Source organism: Schistocerca serialis, chromosome 7, assembly GCF_023864345.2.
Source record: "Schistocerca serialis cubense isolate TAMUIC-IGC-003099 chromosome 7, iqSchSeri2.2, whole genome shotgun sequence".
NCBI classification, from domain to species: Eukaryota; Metazoa; Arthropoda; class Insecta; order Orthoptera; family Acrididae; genus Schistocerca; species Schistocerca serialis.
Genome location: NC_064644.1, coordinates 314,614,842 through 314,635,925, shown reverse-complemented (window position 1 = coordinate 314,635,925; position 21,084 = coordinate 314,614,842).

Below are 21,084 nucleotides of genomic sequence, written 5' to 3'. Positions count from 1 at the left end.
AATTTCCATGCAGCTGAGACGTCATTGCAAATGTTCAGTCCTTCTGACAATCATTGTATTGTTCGACAGAGCTACATCTGTTGGTTGGTTGGTTGATTCGGGGGGGACCAAAGAGCGAGGTCATCGGTCCCATCGGATTAGGGAAGGATGGGGAAGCAAATCGGCCGTGCCCTTTCAAAGGAACCATCACGTGATTTGCCTGAGGTGATTTAGGGAAATCACGGAAAACCTAAATCAGGGTGGCCGGCCGCGGGTTTTAACCGTCGTCCTCCCGAATGTAAGTCCAGCGCTAACCACTGTGCCACCTCGCTCAGTAGCTGCATCTGTATTCCACAAGCAACTTTACGTTGTGTGCCGGATGATACTACTGATACTACTGTCGTTGGTCCGTTTTTGTGTTCCATTCGCGAGTGAAGAAACACTGCAAATGATCTTTCGTATGAGCTGCAATTTCTCTAATTATTGCATCATAATCATTTCACGAGATACTTGTCAGACAAAGTAATATATTACCCAAACGTTCTTGAAGGTACGCTCTGTCATTCATTTTCAACGTTGAAGCACTCCGTGATGCGCAGTGTCTCTCCTGCCGTGTAAAATTATGGAGGTTGCTGAGCTGTACAGTCCTTTATTGCTATTCGGATAAGACGGCAGTTTTTCAGTGCTGTAGTCTCACCGATCTGTAGAGTAGCTACTCGTCGTTGCAGACAAACCCTGTTCTATGTTCTATACACGGGCTGTACGATCGCATTACTTTATCAAGAGCATCCCTTGTCTTAGTCGAAGTGTCGCGATATGACAAACGCCTTTCACCTTACGTCGATCATTCTACACGTTCGAACTCGAACACATGTTGATATTTCTGGCTTTGATTTTGAAGACAATGATTAGCAAATTCTTACATGTGTCCAAATTGTTTCACGTCGTTTCATCGAATGAGCCTGCCAAAAAAATTATATTTCATAGAAAAATGACCTCATCTAGTCTGCATGTACATCATCGCATAATATGGGGTACACTATTCCTTACATACTAAGAGTTTAGGATCCAGCTACGCCATTGTGTTTGTTTGTTGATATTTTCACAAACGTTAATTTCTACAAGGGCTGGATAATTTGAACCATTCCCGATTGCGTGTATGCATTTTGGAATTCTGCCTCTGCAGTTGTAAAATACTTACAATTTATCTCCACATGCATATTTTGATCCAGCATTCGATTAACAGATAACAGTTGCTATAGACCATAATATGGAGTGAGATGGGGCAATGATAAGGCACCTTTAGTTTTTTCTGTGATTTCCTTAAATCGATTCAGATGATTGACTGTCTAATTCTCTAGAAGGGATACAGCCAATTTCTTTCGACATCTTTTATCAGTCTGAGTCATCCGCCATCTCTCGTGATGATACCGTTAAATCCAAATCTTCCTTCCTTATTGCGCTGGCGTAAGCTGTCTTCAGCACAGCGGTTGGCAAAGATGAAGCGCGAAGATCGATTAGTAGGCGCTGGATGAAGCGTGCGTCTCACGAGAGAGGCCAGAGACACATTCACGAGCAACAAGCCGTCAACGCACTCACGACAGTACGTATTTAGACCGCCGCCACCGCTGACCAGAGGGCCTCACTGAATCATCCAGTGTACCACAAAATGGACTCTATTCAAGTTAAGTACATGATTCCACTTCATGTAAATAAAGATCTGTATCAATCCATGTGTGCATTTGTGTTGTAAAAGAGGATACTGGCCACCCAAAGCAACATCCTCGTCCTTGCTTCTTTGCAGTACAAGAATCTATACTTACAGCATAATTAGTAAATTTGCGAAAGACCCTAGTTCTAACAGTACTGCCGGCCGCAGTGGCCGAGCAGTTCTAGGCGCTTCAGTCCGGAACTGCACGACTGCTACGGTTTCAGGTTCGAATCCTGCCTCGGGCATGGATGTGTGTGATGTCCTTAGGTTAGTTAGGTTTCAGTAATTTTAAGTTCAAGTGGACTGATGACCTCAGATGTTAAGTCCCATAGTGCTCAGAGCCATTTGAACCATTTTCTAACAGTACTGCTGGGGAACGTCTAACTTCCACAGTGTATCTTGCATCTTTTAACAGACGGCACACGATACTAAACAACCAGACAGATTGAGGCAGCGTGTTGGACCTCGACATCAGTCTCGACTCCTCACGGTTACAGTCGACACTCTTACCAGCTGCAACAGAAATGTTGTCAAAGAATATGAAAGCAAAGTTTGAGCCGAGACTTAGCATTATATTTTCGTTCTTGTTTTGAAACTTTACTACACCGTAAGAGCTGTTACAGGAGCAATGATCAAAAAGAGATATTAGTTGAAAAGGAAGTAGTAGATGCGATACTGTCAGAAAAACATGACACAACAGCCAATAATCCAAATCGAAATATGGCCAGTGGCTAGAGGACATTCTCTCAAAATTTTTGAATTATCTCACAGTTACCTTAACAGCTCACTCATCTAAGCTGCTGGCATGAACAATTTACAGAAGAATGGGAAAGAAAAATGAAAATCAGTCACATGACGATCAGTTTGGCTTTAGGAAAGGTAAAGACACCAGAGACGCAGTTCTGGAGATGATGTTGATGGAAGCAAGACTGCAGAAGAATCAAGACACGTTCATAGGATTATAGACTCTGAAAAAGCGTTCGACAATGTAGAATGGCGCAAGAGAAAAATAGGGTTCAGTTACAGGGAAAGACGGGTAATCCACAATAAGTTCATCAACCAAGCGGGAATAATGAAACTGAAAGACCAACAACGAAGTTCTTCTATTAAAAAGGGTGTAAGACAGGCATGCAGCCTTTCGTCCCTACTCTTCCGTCTACACACGGAAGAAACAGTGACAGTAATGAAAGAAAGGTTCAAGGGTGGGATTAAAATTCAAGGTGAAAGGATATCAATGACACGATTCACTGATGACATTCCTATCCTGAGTGAAGGTGAAGAAGAATTACGTGATCTGCTGAATAGAATGAAAAGTTTAAAGAGTACATAATATGGACTGAGAGTTGTTGTTGTTGCTGTGGTCTTCAGTCCTGAGACTGGTTTGGTGCAGCTCTCCATGCTACTCTATCCTGTGCAAGCTTCTTCATCTCCCAGTAACTACTGCAACCTACATCCTTCTGAATCTGCTTGGTGTATTCCTCTCTTGGTCTCCCTCTACGATTTTTACCCTCCACGCTGCCCTCCAATACTAAATTGGTGTTCCCTTGATGCCTCAGAACATGTCCTACCAACCGATCCCTTCTTCTAGTCAACTTGTGCCACTAACGTCTCTCCAATTCTGTTCAATACCTCCTCATTAGTTATGTGATCCACCCATCTAATCTTCAGCATTCGTCTGTAGCACCACATTTCGAAAGCTTCTATTCTCTTCTTGTCTAAACTATTTATAGTCCATGTTTCGCTTCCATACATGGCTACACTCCATACAAATACTTTCAGAAACGACTTCCCGACACTTAAATCTATACTCGATGTTAACAAATTTCTCTTCTTCAGAAACGCTTTCCTTGCCATTTCCATCCTACATTTTATATCCTCTCTACTTTTACCATCATCAGTTATTTTGCTCCCCAAATAGCAAAACTCCTTTACTTCTTTAAGTGTCTCATTTCCTAATCTAATACCCTCAGCGTCACCTGACTTAATTCGACTACATTCCATTATCCTCGTTTTGCTTTTGTTGATGTTCATCTTATATCCTCCTTTCAAGACACTATCCATTCCGTTCAACTGCTCTTCCAAGTCCTTTGCTGTCTCTGACAGAATTACAATGTCATCGGCGAACCTCAAAGTTTTTATTTCTTCTCCATCGATTTTGATACCTACTCCGAATTTTTCTTTTGTTTCCCTTACTGCTTGCTCAATATACAAATTGAATAACATCGGGGAGATGCTACAACCCTGTCTCACTCCATTCCCAACCACTGCTTCCCTTTCATGCCCCTCAACTCTTACAACAGCCATTTGGTTTCTACACAAATTGTAAATAGCCTTTCGCTCCCTATATTTTACCCCTGCCACCTTCAGAATTTGAAAGAGAGTATTCCAGTCAACAGTGTCAAAAGATTTCTCTAAGTCTACAAATGCTAGAAATGTAGGTTTGCCTTTACTTAATCTAGCTTCTAAGATAAGTCGTAGGATCAGTATTGCCTCACGTGTTCCAATATTTCTACGGAATCCAAACTGATCTTCTCCAAGGTCGGCTTCTACTATTTCTTCCATTCGTCTGTAAAGAATTCGCGTTAGTATTTTGCAGCCGTGACTTATTAAACTGATAGTTCGGTAATTTTCACATCTGTCAACACCTGCTTTCTTTGGGGTTGGAATTATTATATTCTTCTTGAAGTCTGAGGGTATTTCGCCTGTCTCATACATCTTGCTCGCCAGATGGTAGAGTTTTGTCAGGACTGGCTCTCCCAAGGCCGTCAGTAGTTCTAATGGAATGTTGTCGACTCCCGGGGCCTTGTTTCGACTCAGGTCTTTCAGTGCTCTGTCAAACTCTTCACGCAGTATCATTTCTCCCATTTCATCTTCATCTACATCCTCTTCCATTTCCATAATATTGTCCTCAAGCACATCGCCCTTGTATAGACCCTCTATATACTCCTTCCATCTTTCTGCTTTCCCTTCTTTGCTTAGAACTGGGTTTCCATCTGAGCTCTCGATATTCATACAAGTGGTTCTCCTTTCTCCAAAGGTCTCTTTAATTTCCCTGTAGGCAGTATCTATCTCACCCCTAGTGAGATAAGTCTCTACATCCTTACATTTATCCTCTAGCCATCCCTGCTTAGCCAGTTTGCACTTCCTGTCGATCTTATTTTTGAGACGTTGGTATTCCTTTTTGCCTGCTTCATTTACATTTTTATATTTTCTCCTTTCATCAATTAAATTCAATATTTCTTCTGTTATCCAAGGATTTCTACTAGCCCTCCTCTTTTTACCTACTTGATCCTCTGCTGCCTTCACTACTTCATCCCTCAAAGCTACCCATTCTTCTTCTACTGTATTTCTTTCCCCAATTCCTGCCATTTGTTCCCTTACGCTCTCCCTGAAACTCTGTACAACCTCTGGTTTAGTCAGTTTATCCAGGTCCCATCTCCTTAAATTTCCACCTTTTTGCTGTTTCTTCAGTTTTAATCTACAGTTCATAACCAATAGATTGTGGTCAGAGTTCATGAGCGGAAATCGAAGAAAAATGAAATTAATAATACCTAGAAGAAACGAGAAGCGAGAAACTTAACATAATTGGTCGGAGGAGAGGAGCTTATGGGCGCTCGACGGTGATGTTATCGGCGATCAGGTTTGGTTATCACGAAGTAGATGAATTTAAGGAATTCTGCTACTTTGGCAGCAAAATAACCCATGACCGACGTAGCAAGGAGGAATTCAAAAGCAGACTATCACTGGCACAAATGGCATTCCTGGCCAAGATAAGTCTACTAGCTCCAAAGCTAGGCCTTAATTTAAGGAGATTTTACCTTTGGAGCATAGCATTGTATGGTCGTGATGCATGGACTGTGGGAAAACAGGAACAGAAGAGAATCGAAGTATTTAGGATGTGATGCTACAGAAGAATGTTGAAAATTAGGTGGACTGATAGGTTATGTAACGAAGAGACTCTCCGGAAAGTCGGCAAGGAAAGGAATATATGGAAAACACTGCCAAGAATATAGGGTAGATTGACAGGACATCTGTTAAGACTTCAGGGAATAATTTCCATGGTACTGGAGGAATCTGTAGCGGGTAAAAGCTGAAGAGGAAGACAGAGGGTGGAATACATCCAACAAATAATTGAGGATGTACCTTGGATGTACTAGTCTGAGATTAAAAGTATGGACAGGAGTGGAATTCGTGGTTGGTCGCATTAAACCAATAATAAGGCAGCTAATCAAAAAAAATTTACTTAAAGTGTTTAATAGTGTTGACTGTAATACACTTTTGGAAATTGTGTAGGTAGCTGAGATACAATACGGGGAACGAAAATTATTCATAACTGGTGTAGAAATGAGATTGCAGTTGTAAGAGTCGAAAGACATGAAAATGAAGCAGCAGTTGAGAAGGGAGTGAGACAGTGGTGTAACCTTTCCCCGATGTTATTTAATGTGTACATTGGGGAAGCAGTAAAAGAAACCAAGCATAAATTGGAAAATAATTTTGAAGTCGAGTTTAAAGAAATGTGTGTATTGCTACGAGACTTTCCTAAGTTGTATTTCAGACCTTTCTTCTGTAAACTCAATTCTTTTACATCAAATACAATCTCAGTTGTGTTTATTACCCCGTATGTTCGTTGTATTTGATGAAAATGCCATTAAGTAAAGAAACACTCCGAAATGAAGGTTATGTCATCAAACAGATATCAGCCGCAATGGTTTTCAACCTACGCTCGTAGAGAAACTATATGAGAAAGTTAAGAAAGGAATAGACAGAAACACAAATAAGAACAACACACTGTCAGACACCAGAACAGCATGCCTTCCCTACTTCCGTACCGTTTCACAAAAAATTGTTAATGTATTAAGACCATGCAATGTCAGAGTTGCTTTCTCCACAAACAATAAATTAGGTAATAGCCTGCTACACAATCCAAAAACCAATAAAGGTAACTTCTCCAACTACGATGTATACAAGATAAAACGCAGTCACTCCCTGTACAGTATGTATGTCAGACGAGACGAAGTTTACGAACTAAATTCAAAGAACACATTGATTCATTTAGATACAAAATTTAGATACAACACACCCAATAAATCAACCATAAAAACACACAGTCAGGATATTCTTTTGATAACGTAGAGGACAATCTAATAATACTTCACAAAATGAACAAAGGCCACAAACAACCATTACGATGAAATGGAAATTTTCATTCACAACAGAAAACACAGACAGAACTCACTAAATGAAAAAGCTGAGCTTACTGTTGTTCTTATCAAATTCCGTTCGCTATGGCACTACGAATGCTTTTAAAGTCAGAAACAATCAAAATCCTTTCGTCGATCTGGGTTAAGGAGTAATTAACGGCCTTCATGATTGTTAACTACTTACAGCCCTTAAAAGAGCATATACTGTTCGAAGTGATCCGTTCTTTGACATAAAATAGCAAACCCTACTTTACCTTATGACGTTATTCTTTATCCGTGAGTGTAAATACGGAGAGCTCTGCTCGGTTTTTGAGGGAAATAGGTGCTGGATATTAGGTTAAGGTCATTGCCAGTCCATGCACTAAATTCCAAGTAAAAATCTGGAGGATGTGAAAAGGTGAGAAGGCCCATTCATACTATGAATTCTTCCTGTTGCCGTAGTACTTTAGCATAGATGTCTCAACGAGAAAAAACTTCTGAAAATAAATCTGGAGTTCGATAAAATATACTGTTATCCAAGAGAGTGAGCAGCAATTCACATTTCTCAATTACTGGACGATTCGTTAGCGCGACTCTTTCCAGTATGTATCTGCTGGCGAACCATTGGCGTCTGGAATGAAGAGCAGTTCTAGTGCCTCTACTGAGAGCGCACTGTTAAAAGAAGATTTCATCGCCGCAAGACGAGTCCTTGATACATCTGTACACATATACCATGCAACCATACTCGCCCCTCCCTCTAGTCGAAGCCCTGTAAATGGTCAGCAGAACATTGGGAATGCACCCCACCAAACTCTGATTGAAGATCTGATGATGTTCCTGGCTGAGAGACACGCATTAATTAGGGACTTGATATGAGAATCCAACTGAGTCTGCAACCAAACCATATTCCCAAGAGATTGACTGATAATTTTACTTCGAATGTATAATTCCTTACGTGAACTTAACTATGATGCACAAATCGTCTCTATCAAATAAGTATTGAGGTCTTTTAAGAAGAAATTTCAAGGTCTTTTGTAGATAACCAACCTGCAACTTTCGCTATTGCCCGTATTTGCCCCTATGAGCTTGTTCTTTGCAGAATTCTCAGCAGAATCAGATGAGTATAAGCATGTGACATCAGCATATGAACCTCTAGAGGAATGACGTCTTCGAGATCACTAGTGCAAATTATGTGTAACAACGACCAAGAATTTCTCCCTGGGGTAAGTCTCATAACAGAACCAGAGGTCCTACAATTTTTTTCTGTTATCTCTCATATAACATCCTCTGCACATGGAACGCGTTAAGTCCATATATTCAACTGATAGGAACACCAATTCGCTTCAGCGTTTCTAAAAGGTTGGAAAAATTGGACATTATAATAAGTTGATGTCACATATAAGAACAGTGCCGTTGAGAACTTGTTTTCTTGGAAAGACAATAGAATTTCATCACACAAAATTCTTTATGTTGTTCAATGTTCTTTTATCTTTAAGAAAGCCAAATTTGGATCAAGGTAGTAATTCATTAGTTTCCAGCCGTCTCTCAAGACGATATTTGACAAATCTTTCAAGAGTTTACCCCACACAAGAGCACAAGGGAATTGGTTTATATGAGGTATGAATTTTGGGTTCTTTGATAGGTTTCAATGCAGGCGTGCTAATTGGCGTAGTCCATTCCTCCATAAGTTCCCCTCTTCCCCTCGCGAAACCACTAAGCGCGCGCGTCACTGCCTTCCAATTAGCGTGCTGCGTCCGCAGACCACTCGCTATTGCCACGTAGAAGACAATTCAATTGTAAGCTAAAGCTAATAAACGTATAATTCGCTAATGCCGTCTCATTAGCGCCCACCAAGCCTGACGGTATCTGACCACTGTGTCCCATGCTTCGTCATCCTGAAGCCCACGGGCCCTTACATCACCTTTGTAAAGCGTAATTGGATTAGGAATGCACATTTGTTTTATTATTCAATAATAAGAAGATAAAACAAACCAGTTTGTAATATCTGAACTCTTTCTCAGGACGTGAGAATTTATTATTACGAAAACCATAAAATTCTGCCAAAGAAATGAGGAAGGCATTATTAGGTCTGTTGACGGCCAAGCTATTACTCTTGTTGTTCTGTTTGTGATCACCTTTTCTATGAACGAGAATGTGCAATAGGCAGATTCACTAGACACCATCGAGATAGGGTTGAGATGCATATCTTGTCGTTCCCGTTCCTGTGAACGCCTTTTATGTAGGACGGAGTATACGGCAAACAGAGTCAACTGTGGAGAGAAGCCTGCCGCAAGCGTTACAGTGAGGTCATCTTTTGGTGCATTCAGCAACACATTAAATACTTGTGTTAACACTATCACAAACTATGGAAGATGACAATAATTAGCACTTCTGCATTAATAAGTCATCTCGTGCTAATCATAGCCATGGATGCAAGACTTTTCCAGGCTAAAATATGGCGTTGGAAGAATTGCATCACCCTATTTCAAGAATTTTTCTGAACGGTAGAAATTATGGAGTCTAGTCTACCTAAATTGGAAAAGAAGTGAAACACTCTAGGAGGTATTTTTGTATTTCTCAGCTCCACTGCCTTTTTTTTTTTTTTTTTTTTTTTTTTTTTTTTTTTTTTTTTTTTTTTTTGAAAAGTGCTTCTGTTAAAATATAAGGAAAGTTAATTTAAACTAGTTTACTACCTGATTTCAAATACTTGTCATTACGTTACTTGACTCCTATTTTAAGATTATTATTTACTATGTGGAAAAGTAACGACACTATGCCATGTCTGTGTGGCTTATTAAAATGAGAATCGGAGACAACTTTGTTCGGTCGCTTTGTTACCGTATTTCGTTAAAATCCATTTGTTGAAATTCATTTACTAAAGTTCTTGAGAGTAGCGTAACTTCAGTCTAATGACAATTGACAAATTCGTTATTTTTTGCTAATTTCGTAAATTATTGTTTCAAAAGGTTATCATTAAAGGTCTTTGTAGTTTCATGTTGTTATAGAATGCAATAATTACCTTCCTGTAATTATAAGTTTATTTAAGTGTTCTATGTCGAATGAACAGGCTTACTTTCAAAATCCGTTTTTCAGGACCGGTATAAGCAAGTGTAATAATTGATTTTCAGGGGGAAAATTCTCAAGGTGAGGTAGCGTTGGATGCTGGCCGTGTGGTGAATGCTGCCACTGTGCTTTAGTGGGAAACATTAATCATCAGAACGACAATTACAGATAATAGTGAAGTGTCTATTTCGTTTCTAGAAACAACTACCGGTCACTAAACGCGATATCCTTATTAATGGTTCAAATGGCTCTGAGCACTATGGGACTTAACATCTGAGGTCATCAGTCCCCTAGACTTAGAACTACTTAAACCTAACTAACCTAAGGACAGCACACACATCCATGCCCGAGGGAAGATTCGAACCTACGACTGTAGCAGCAGCGCGGTTCCGGACTGAAGTGCCTAGAACCGCTCGGCCACAACGGCCGGCTCCTGATTAATATTCAGACATGTAAAAACGCGATTAGCATTAGAAATAGCACTCAATTTAATCTAGAAGAGCGTTCAAATTGATAATAATATTGTTTTTAGTATCGAGTCCGACGCTAGACGTTAGGATAAACAGTTAAGGTTCTAGCAAGGTCATTCAGCTTAACAGGGACTACCTCACAATCCCAATTAAAGACAATAATAGAACACTATGACTGTGAAAGAAATAGCGGGTATAGGGTCCTTATATGGTAAGTACTACACTCACGTTCATAAAAAAGACAGAACACCTTGAACTGCTAGTAATAGGCCATTCATATTCACAGGACTTGTACATTAGTATGTTCTGCGGAAATGATTAGCATTTGAACCATGTCCACCCGCTGGTTAAAAGTCAACACCGATATCGTGTCGCACCACCACCTACCGGTAAATTGTGCCTGTGGCTCTCGTTGTTACTATAAACAAAAAGGTAATGGAACGGTGTGACTTGAGAAGACGTGTAAGATGCGCGACCCGTACTGTCAAACCAGTCAGTTTGAAAGAGGGCACATTTCTTTCCATCCATCAAGGGAAATTGCTGCTCGTGTGGCACAAAGCGTTTCGGCAGTGCAACGGATGTGTGGAGAATGGTTCACGGAAGGCTACTGCACACAGATGGGTCAGATCCCACTATCCAGATCAAGCCCCAAGAAGATCGAAAGCTGATCCAAATGACTTTTCAGGACAGATCTACGTCCTTGTCTACTCTGGCGCAGCAGTGAAACAGTGTAACACATCGTTCGCTATCAGGGGTGACAGTCCGTCGCCGTTTTTTACGGCATTGGTTACGTGCGCGTCGTCCACTCGTCCGCCTACCTTTGACGAATGTGCGGAAACATGGTAGACTGCAAGCAATGGTGACTGGAACGACGTCATCGGCCACTGGAATGGCATCAGATAAGGTTTTCTCACGAATCCAGGTACCGTTTGTTTGAAAATGATGTCTGCATTTTTGTTCGCTGCAGATAGGGGGAGCGACATCACAGTAACCATATTCGCACAAGGCAAACAGCGCCAACTCCAGGCCTTATGGTGCACGGTGCTGTTGGGCACAACCACAAATCACAGTTGGTGCGTGACCAGGGCACTGTGACCAGTGTAACCTACGTGAAAGACAGCTTGCGACCCGTAGCCACAACCTTTCTACGCAACTCCCCAGACGCTATTTTTCAGCAAGACAATGCGCGACAACATGTTGCTGCACGAACATGTGCCTTCTTGTTGTCACAGGATGTCAGTCTTTTGCCCTGGCCCGCCAGATCACCAGACTTGTCACCAATCTAAGATGTGTGTGATATGGTGAAACGACGGTTACAGCGCTGTGACCTGGTGCCAACCAACACATATGACCGTTGGAATCAGGTGAATGCAGTATTGACGGCTATACCACAGGAATATTAAAATACTAAACACCTTTTTCCAAAGCGGTTTCACAGAGGAAGACCGCACTGCAATTCCTTCTCTAAATCCTCGCACAAACGAAAAAATGGCTGACATCGAAATAAGTGTCCAAGGAATAGAAAAGCAACTGGAATCACTCAATAGAGGAAAGTCCACTGGACCTGACGGGATACCAATTCGATTCTACACAGAGTACGCGAAAGAACTTGCCCCCCTTCTAACAGCCGTGTACCGCAAGTCTCTAGAGGAACGGAGGGTTCCAAATGATTGGAAAAGAGCACAGGTAGTCCCAGTCTTCAAGAAGGGTCGTCGAGCAGTTGCGCAAAACTGTAGACCTATATCTCTGACGTCGATCTGTTGTAGAATTTTAGAACATGTTTTTTGCTCGAGTATCATGTCGTTTCTGGAAACCCAGAATCTACTATGCAGGAATCAACATGGATTCCGGAAACAGCGATCGTGTGAGACCCAATTCGCCTTATTTGTTAATGAGACCCAGAAAATATTAGATACAGGCTCCCAGGTAGATGCTATTTTTCTTGACTTCCGGAAGGCGTTCGATACAGTTCCGCACTGTCGCCTGATAAACAAAGTAAGAGCCTACGGAATATCAGACCAGCTGTGTGACTGGATTGAAGAGTTTTTAGCAAACAGAACACAGCGTGTTGTTATCAATGGAGAGACGTCTACAGACGTTAAAGTAACCTCTGGCGTGCCACAGGGGAGTGTTATGGGACCATTGCTTTCCACAATATATATAAATGACCTAGTAGATAGTGTCGGAAGTTCCATGAGGCTTTTTGCGGATGATGCTGTAGTATACAGAGAAGCTGCAGCATTAGAAAATTGTAGCGAAATGCAGGAAGATCTGCAGCGGATAGGCACTTGGTGCAGGGAGTGGCAACTGACCTTTAACATAGACAAATGTAATGTATTGCGAATACATAGGAAGAAGGATCCTTTATTGTATGATTATATGATAGCGGAACAAACACTGGTAGCAGTTACTTCTGTAAAATATCTGGGAGTATGCGTGCGGAACGATTTGAAGTGGAATGATCATATAAAATTAATTGTTGGTAAGGCGGGTACCAGGTTGAGATTCATTGGGAGAGTCCTTAGAAAATGTAGTCCATCAACAAAGGAGATGGTTTACAAAACACTCGTTCGACCTATACTTGAGTATTGCTCATCAGTGTGGGATCCGTACCAGATCGGTTCGACGGAGGAGATAGAGAAGATCCAAAGAAGAGCGGCGCGTTTCGTCACAGGGTTATTTGGTAACCGTGATAGCGTTACCGAGATGTTTAATAAACTCAAGTGGCAGACTCTGCAAGAGAGGCGCTCTGCATCGCGGTGTAGATTGCTCGCCAGGTTTCGAGAGGGTGCGTTTCTGGATGAGGTATCGAATATATTGCTTCCCCCTACTTATACCTCCCGAGGAGATCACGAATGTAAAATTAGAGAGATTAGAGCGCGCACGGAGGCTTTCAGACAGTCGTTCTTCCCGCGAACCATATGCGACTGGAACAGGAAAGGGAGGTAATGACAGTGGCACGTAAAATGCCCTCCGCCACACACCTTTGGGTGGCTTGCGGAGTATAAATGTAGATGTAGATGGAGACGCCATTCGCGCCTTACTCAGGGAGAAGACGTCAGGGCCCATGGCGAACCCTGTGTTTACTTGGCCAGAGGACACATGCTGAACCGATGTGACTGAAATGCTAATTGTTTTTGTAGAAGTCCTGATGTGCATTTCCTGTGAATGTGAACAGCCTATCCCAAGTCGTTCAGCATGTCCTGTTTTTTTCTGAACATAAGTGTAATGTAAAGGTACGGACAACTGCAGTCTTTGTTTACAAATTGCCATGTGCAGTCCATCTTCCCTAGCGAATCGGCCTTGGACCTATTACGGAATGTCCGCGGACAAATAAATGGAAAGTTTAGGAAAGACGACAGCTTTTATCAGATCGATCACCGACGTTCAAGACAAACGACGCGACAAAGTTTCCTAGATAAGAGGCAAATGGCATTACAACACATCGACTAAGAAGTCCAATGAACTCCATCAGACTTGGAAGACCCAATGCTCACTTACGAGAAGAGGAGCCATCTATCATTCAATTATTTGCACACGGGGAAGGTTTCGCTCACTACTGTGTGGAAATTAGTATGGAAACAGCATTTACACCACCAATATTCACATGAAATGCAGTTTTTAGCTCCTACTGAACTTTAAAATCGCGTCGCTGCAGTGCTATGTGAAGCATCCTTACTTTCCTGTGTATTTACTTCTGTTGGATGACGTCCGTTTAAGCAGAGAGGGAATGTTACAGTTTCAAAGAGCCATCAACAAAGATTTCGCGCTGAACTTGTCGACATGCATAGTCAATGGTTGGTAACAAACGTGTATCTCCTTCCACCCAACTGACCTGTTCTATTGCACACTCGGTTATATCGACGCAAGATCATTGCAGGATTGTGTCAACGGCTCGATGCTGGCTTCTGCTTGCTGCCTGTGTGGCACACATTGCATGGTGTTAGCTTCAGCTGTATAGAAACCACAAATTTCTCTAGTTGCAATTCACATATAAAGTAGTGTTTTTGCACGAGTGCTGGTTCAACATGTTACACAATAATGGTCACATACGTAACACAAAATTTCGTGATAATCTGAATCGAAAAATGATGCCCCCCCCCCCCCCCCCATGCAATGACAGCACTTAAGTGGTAGGGCTGTACTGTGCAGGGGTGCAGGGATTACACTTCTAGTAATTGACCGTCACCTACGGCTAGACCGAAGTACTACAAACTTGCAGCTGTAAAGTTGAATCAAATGGTATAACGTGAATGAATGTAAGAAAATAAAGTGTAAATCAATATGGAACGCCCCTCGTTGGTTGTACTCGAGCGATGCAATTGCCATCACCAGCTGACTAAACAGGAACGCCCCTCGTTGGTTGTACTCGAGCGATGCAATTACCATCACCAGCTCACTAAACAGATTTTTAGAGTGCGCTGCATCATTGCTTTTACTTATCACCCTAGTGGCCCTTTCCTGTTATTTTAAAATTTTGCCCATATTTGTGCATTTTAACCCCCAAAGAAACGGTTCCTTTGCCGAGGGTAGAGTGTCAATAGGAGTAGTATGTAATTATAAGGATGTTTCGCACTTATCACTGAATATTCAAGGAATCTTGTACATATTTACATTTTTAACGAAAAATATCAACTATGACTAGTTTCACAATTTTATCTATTTTCTTTAAAATCCTTGTTGCTTATTTTCTTTGTTCTCAATGTTAGTTTACTTCAAGTTGATAAACTGCAAATTTCATTTTCTTTCTCTAGCAGGTCTTCTGGTGCTCATGTAGGCTTACAGTGTTACTACCATCAACAAACAAGATATTTTCAAATGTCTAAAACTGTCTAAAACACCGACGGTCTTGGTGTAGCAAACTTCACGAGTGCAGGGTGTGCATGCCACGTGTGGGCCACACCTCAACCTGTATCACCTTCGCTCGGTCCTTCTCGGAAGTACCTGTAGCAACGCGACATTTCATTGACTATTGCGGTGCGGCATTTTTAGGTCGGCATGACGCTCTTCGGTTCGGCAGAATCGTGGTATCAGCGCTGTTTACCCTTAGCTATTTGTTCGTGGTGTGAAGGATGTTCACAGCTCCAGTGGCTGTTTGCACAAAAAGAGCAGTCTAGCCAGCTTTCGTCATAAAACTTTAAAATTTAAGTGGGAATGACAGAAGAGAGGGATGAGAATTATCGGTGTATAATACTCTGTCTCATAAGCGACGGGTACTGCAAATTTGCTATAAAGCGACATTGTAGTACTACACAGAAAGAATTTAAAGAGTTAGTTGACAATGAAAGAGAAAAAACTTGCAACGAATCTACGGACGGGATTCATTGTTCTGTACATAAATAAGCAGCGTTAAAGACAGCGTGAGGATTGAAGAATTCACTATGCCCTTTAAAGAACTACAACGCTAATTTCCTAAAAGTTTTAAGGACAGTGTCAGTCCTACGTCTGTTTCTGGGCTGGTTTGGAGACTGTTTTCGGTTTTATTTCAAAACACCCCTGTGCATGTATAGATATAACTGAATGGTGTGCAAGATAATTCCGGGCTACTTAAAACTGTCAAGGAAGTCTATAGTTCTTTCATCAGGTAGAGTTTTCACGTCCCCATAACGAGGTTGCAAATTTGCTACAACATATTTGTGTGAAAGACCCCTTTTCGATCATGAAACTGCATAAGTCACGATTACACGGCAACTGAGTGCGAAAATCTGTGACTTGTCTGCCTCTGCCAGTATGCCTATAATTTGTACCAGATGAAAATCATATAATGTCTTCACTTCTCCAAAATAAATAATACCGAAATTTAGTTTTGTTTGTGATCTGTGTTGTTGGGATATGTAAAATATAAAATTAACTTGTATGCAGCACGACTGCATTGCCATTTAAATATGACACGTTCTTAGTTTCCCCCACTTCTTCTTCATCACGCTCAGACAGCGTGGCACGGTGGCGGGAGTAATGTGCCAGCCAGGTCGAGCTACTTAGAAGTCGTGCCAGGGAATGGCTCTCAGGTCGAATTATTGGACACCCCATATCTAAAAGATCATCGATCTGTATGATGAACAATAATAGTCTTAAGATGCTGCTGTGAGAAACAATACTGTGAGAAACAACATTAATTTGTTTTGCGTTCCATAAATCTTTCATAAAAACCTTTGCTTCCTTCGACACGTCCACTGCACTTACTTTCTGTATCATGTTTTGATAAGCGGTTATAACAGGTCATTTGCTACTCATCTTACTCCTAATGATTCTAGGTTCTTTAGTAAAATTTTAACGCCGACATTGTAAAACGATCTGGATAAATAAAAAATCTTCTGCTACAAAATTTACTGTTAGTGTACAAGTAGTTTCCGAAGTGCCACTGCAGTGGCAAGAATGACGAATAGAACAGAGTGGAGAAATGTCCATTTTTGTTCAAGGAGAGATAATATATAAAGAGGAAAAAAATATTGTTAGAATTAAATCTGTAGCGGAAACGAAAATTGGTCAGATACAGCCTAGCAACAGCATGGTCACAGCGCTGAAGTATTTCTAAATCGACGAATAAACTAAAACACATGAAAGGATTTGAATTAAACGCTATTTGCGATAATTAGGCAGATCACGCACTGTATACCATTACTGTGTTATGGAATGTACCATCAATTACGTTCACTAAGTAAAGAGGTAACGCCATAAACGGATCAGAATTCCTGTAGAATTGATACTTCATTGACCTACACATGCATGCAAATTGGTATGTTACATGTAACAGATGTCTCTCGTATTTGATCGTCCTATTTCTTGATTTCCTTTCTTCTAGATGCACGTCACATACGAGAGTATTTTAATCTTCTCGTAAAACAAAGTATTTAATCCTCATTATTTGGGAGAGGTACTCGAATACATGTCATATTTCAATGTACCTATCGTTGGACACCAGTTTATTATTCTAGGGTCATACGTTCTGAATTTTTAGAGGTTCGCTGTATTTACAGGATTAAAGTTTTCCATTTGCAAGGAAAACAGTTCCTGTTTCTGATAGTACTGAAAAATGCATTAAGTTTTTTTAACGTTAATAAGAAACCACCACAGCTGCATTGATAAACATTTATTATGTCACGACCGGTTTCGTCCAAAAGAACATCATCAGGATGCACTGCCAACAGTCTCCATAAGAAATTCTTCATATGAAATCCCCACAGAGTTGTGTCAACATCATAATTTAAGAAGTCTCTTACACGTAATGTTAAAGGCAAATTCTGGAACATGATGGTCATGTAAACACTCCGCCAGACAAAATCACTACAGTAGTGAACGTGGACAACCTGGCATGCTGTGTACACTATTATTATTGAGTTTTTTTCTCTTCTTCTTCTTTCTTTGTCTGTTAGACCCCTACGTGTTACGCCCTCCTGGCAAAATTAATTGATCATTGCACTGTTTTTCTCGTCTTCTTAAAGACCTTCTGCCCACTTGGTAATACAGGCATCAAAAAAAGTTTTGCATCACCCTGGTTCCCAGAACTCCTGAGGATAGACGTTAACTGTGGATATTGTATCACAGACACAGTCCCTTTGACTGTTCAGAGATGTCACTAAACTCGCCCAAAGATGTAAACAACCATGCGTGAGCAGCTCCTATTAGACGGAGGGGGTCCGACAGCCGATCAGTTTCAGTCATTCCAACAGGAAGGTGGTACATGGCTCTTGTTGTCTGTAATTCAACCATGCCTAGACGGTCAGTACCGCGGTTCGATCGCGTCCGCATTGTTACTTTGTGCCAGCAAGGGGTCTCAACAAGAGAAGTGTCCAGGCGTCTCGGAGAGAACCAAAGCGAAGTTGTTCGGACATGTAGGAGATAAAGAGAGACAGGCACTGGTCATGACATGCCTCGCTCAGGCCGCCCAAGAGCTACTACTGCAGTGGATGACCGATTATGGCTCGGAGGAACCCTGACAGCAACGCCACCATGTGGAATAATGCAGCGACAGGATGTCGTGTTACGACTCAAATTGTGCGCAATAGTCTCCATGATGCGCAACTGCACTCCCGTCGTCAATGGCGAGGTCCATCTTTGCAACCACGACACCATGCAGCGAGGTACAGATGGGCCCAACAACATGCCGAATGGACCGCTCATGATTGGCATCATGCTCTCTTCACCGATAACTGTCGCCTATGCATTCAACCAGACAATCGCCGGATACGTGTTGGGAGGCAACCCGGTCAGGCTGAACGCCTTCGACACACTGTCCAGCGAGAGCAGCAAGTTTGAGGTGCCCTGCTGTTTTGGGGTGGCATTATGTAGGGACGACATACACCGCTGGTGGTCATGGAAGGCGCCGTAACGGCTGTACGATACGTGAATGCCATCCTCCGACTATAGTGCAACCATTTCGGCAGCATATTGGCGAGCATTCGTCTTCATGCACGACAGTTCGCGCCCCGATCGTGCACATCTTCTGAGTGACTTCCTTCAGGATAACGATGTCGCTCGACTAGAATGGCAAGCATATTATCCAGACACGAACCCTATCGCACATGCCTGGGATAAATTTGAAAGGCCGGTTTATGGACAACATGACGCACTAACCACTCTGAGGGAACTACGCCGAATCGCCGTTGAGGAGTGGGACAATCTGGAGTAACAGTGCGTTGATTAACTCGTGAATAGTATGCCACGACGAATACAGGCATGCATCAATGCAAGAGGACGTGCTACTGAGTACTAGAGATACCTATGTATACAACAATTTGGACCACCACTTCTGAAGGTCTCGCTGTATGGTGGTACCACATGCAATGTGTGGTTTTTAAACATTAAGTTTATTTTGATCTCTATTCCAATTTTCTGTACAGGTTCCGGCACTCTCGGAACTGAGGTGATGCAAAACTTTTTTGATTTGTCTACTTCAACATTCATTTTTATATTCTGTCGTCTTCTTGTGGCAATGTAATTCCTGTTGTCCCCGTAATCATTAATGTGCGTGTTTAAACTTTTCACTCCAAGTTCCTCTCTGATGTCAGCATACCTCCGTCTACCAGATAGTGTGCATCCTGCTACTCTTCTTAGGAGTCACATCTCCAGCCCTTGTGTTCTTCATCCGTGTCTTTTTGTTACAGTCCGCGATCCACTTCCATATCTCATGTAGATTCTCTCATCATCTGTAACATTCGAGTAGAGTTTCCTTTCTTACTGTACTTATGAGGTACCTATAGATTGTTCATTTGATGTAATTAAATCTTTATTATGTCGATTTCGATCACGAACGGGATAGTATTTTCTAAGAAATTGAAAGAGTTGGTCTTTCTATTTTCTGATCATGGACATAACATGAAGAAATGAACGATAGACATAACACTAGGGATGCGATTCCTAAGAAGAGTAACTGGGTGCACTCTTTCCGACAGACTGAGGTATTCTCACATCAGCAAAAGAACTTCAAGTGAAAAGTTCAAACGTCCAGATTAATGAATACAGGAACCACAGGAAGGACAATATCACAAGAATGTAAGACGGCAGAATATCAAAATGAATTATTACCCAGCGACCAGGAAGGTCCTTCGGAAGTCGAGAAAAACTGTATCGAGCAATAAATTCGAGCAAGAGAACTTAAGAGCGAACGGCTAATGCACGAAGAAATCAGAAGACGAAGAAGAACAACTTAATAATAATAGTGTACACAGCATGCCAAGTTCCCTGCACTCGGTGCTCTCCGTGATTTTGCCTGGCAGTCTACACTCCTTTAAATCCTTTGTTTTTCCTGGGAATTTTCTCCTGGTCACTATTTTTGTTTTGTTATAGATCTTAGCTGTTGTCAATAAAATCTACGCAGTTGTACGATAGGTTTAAAGGGTTTTTATAATCTCTTTCATTTGCTGCACAGTTTCCGAGAGAGTCTTACTTAACTGATACCTAAGATCCTGCCCGCTGTTTGTACCAGGGTAAACGAGTCGTGGAATAACATCGATTTCTTTGTGGTACTTACGGAATTTCTGTCTTTGAGACCGGAGACTGCCCAAATAATCAGTCTTCACACCGAAATAATAATTATGTCACTTTTCCGATTCCTCTGCTACAGATCTTGCATATTTGCTGTTCATATCAGTCAGTCTTTCACCACGACACTGTCATCACTGTTTCGACATACCGCCAGCTTTAGCATTCTATTCTGTCAATTCTAGAACAGAATAGTAAAAGCATTTCACCCACCACAAATATTAGATAACACATTACATCTGTGCACTAAAATGGCAGCCACTCCACACTGTTTTCCGCTGTTCTTTCCTATTTTCTTTGCTATCATAGATTTACTTATGCTTAACTAACGACTCTTAAATGCAATTTACAGTCAGATTGTTTTGCTGCACATACACTATCTGTCCAAAAATATCCAGACACCCCCCAAAACACACGTTTTATTTCCATTGTGCTGCCACCTACTGCCAGGAGCTCCATATCATCAACTTCAGTAGTCGTTAGATATCGTGAGAGAGCCGAATGTGTCGCTCCGCGGAACTCACGGACTTTGAAAGTGGTCAGGTGATTGGGTGTCACTTGTCTCATAGGTATTTACGCGAAACTTCCACACTCCTAAACATACCTAGGTCCACTGTTTCCAATGTGATAGCGAAGTGGAAACCGTGAAGGGACACGTACAGCACAAAAGCATACGGGCCGACCTCGCCTGTTGACTGAC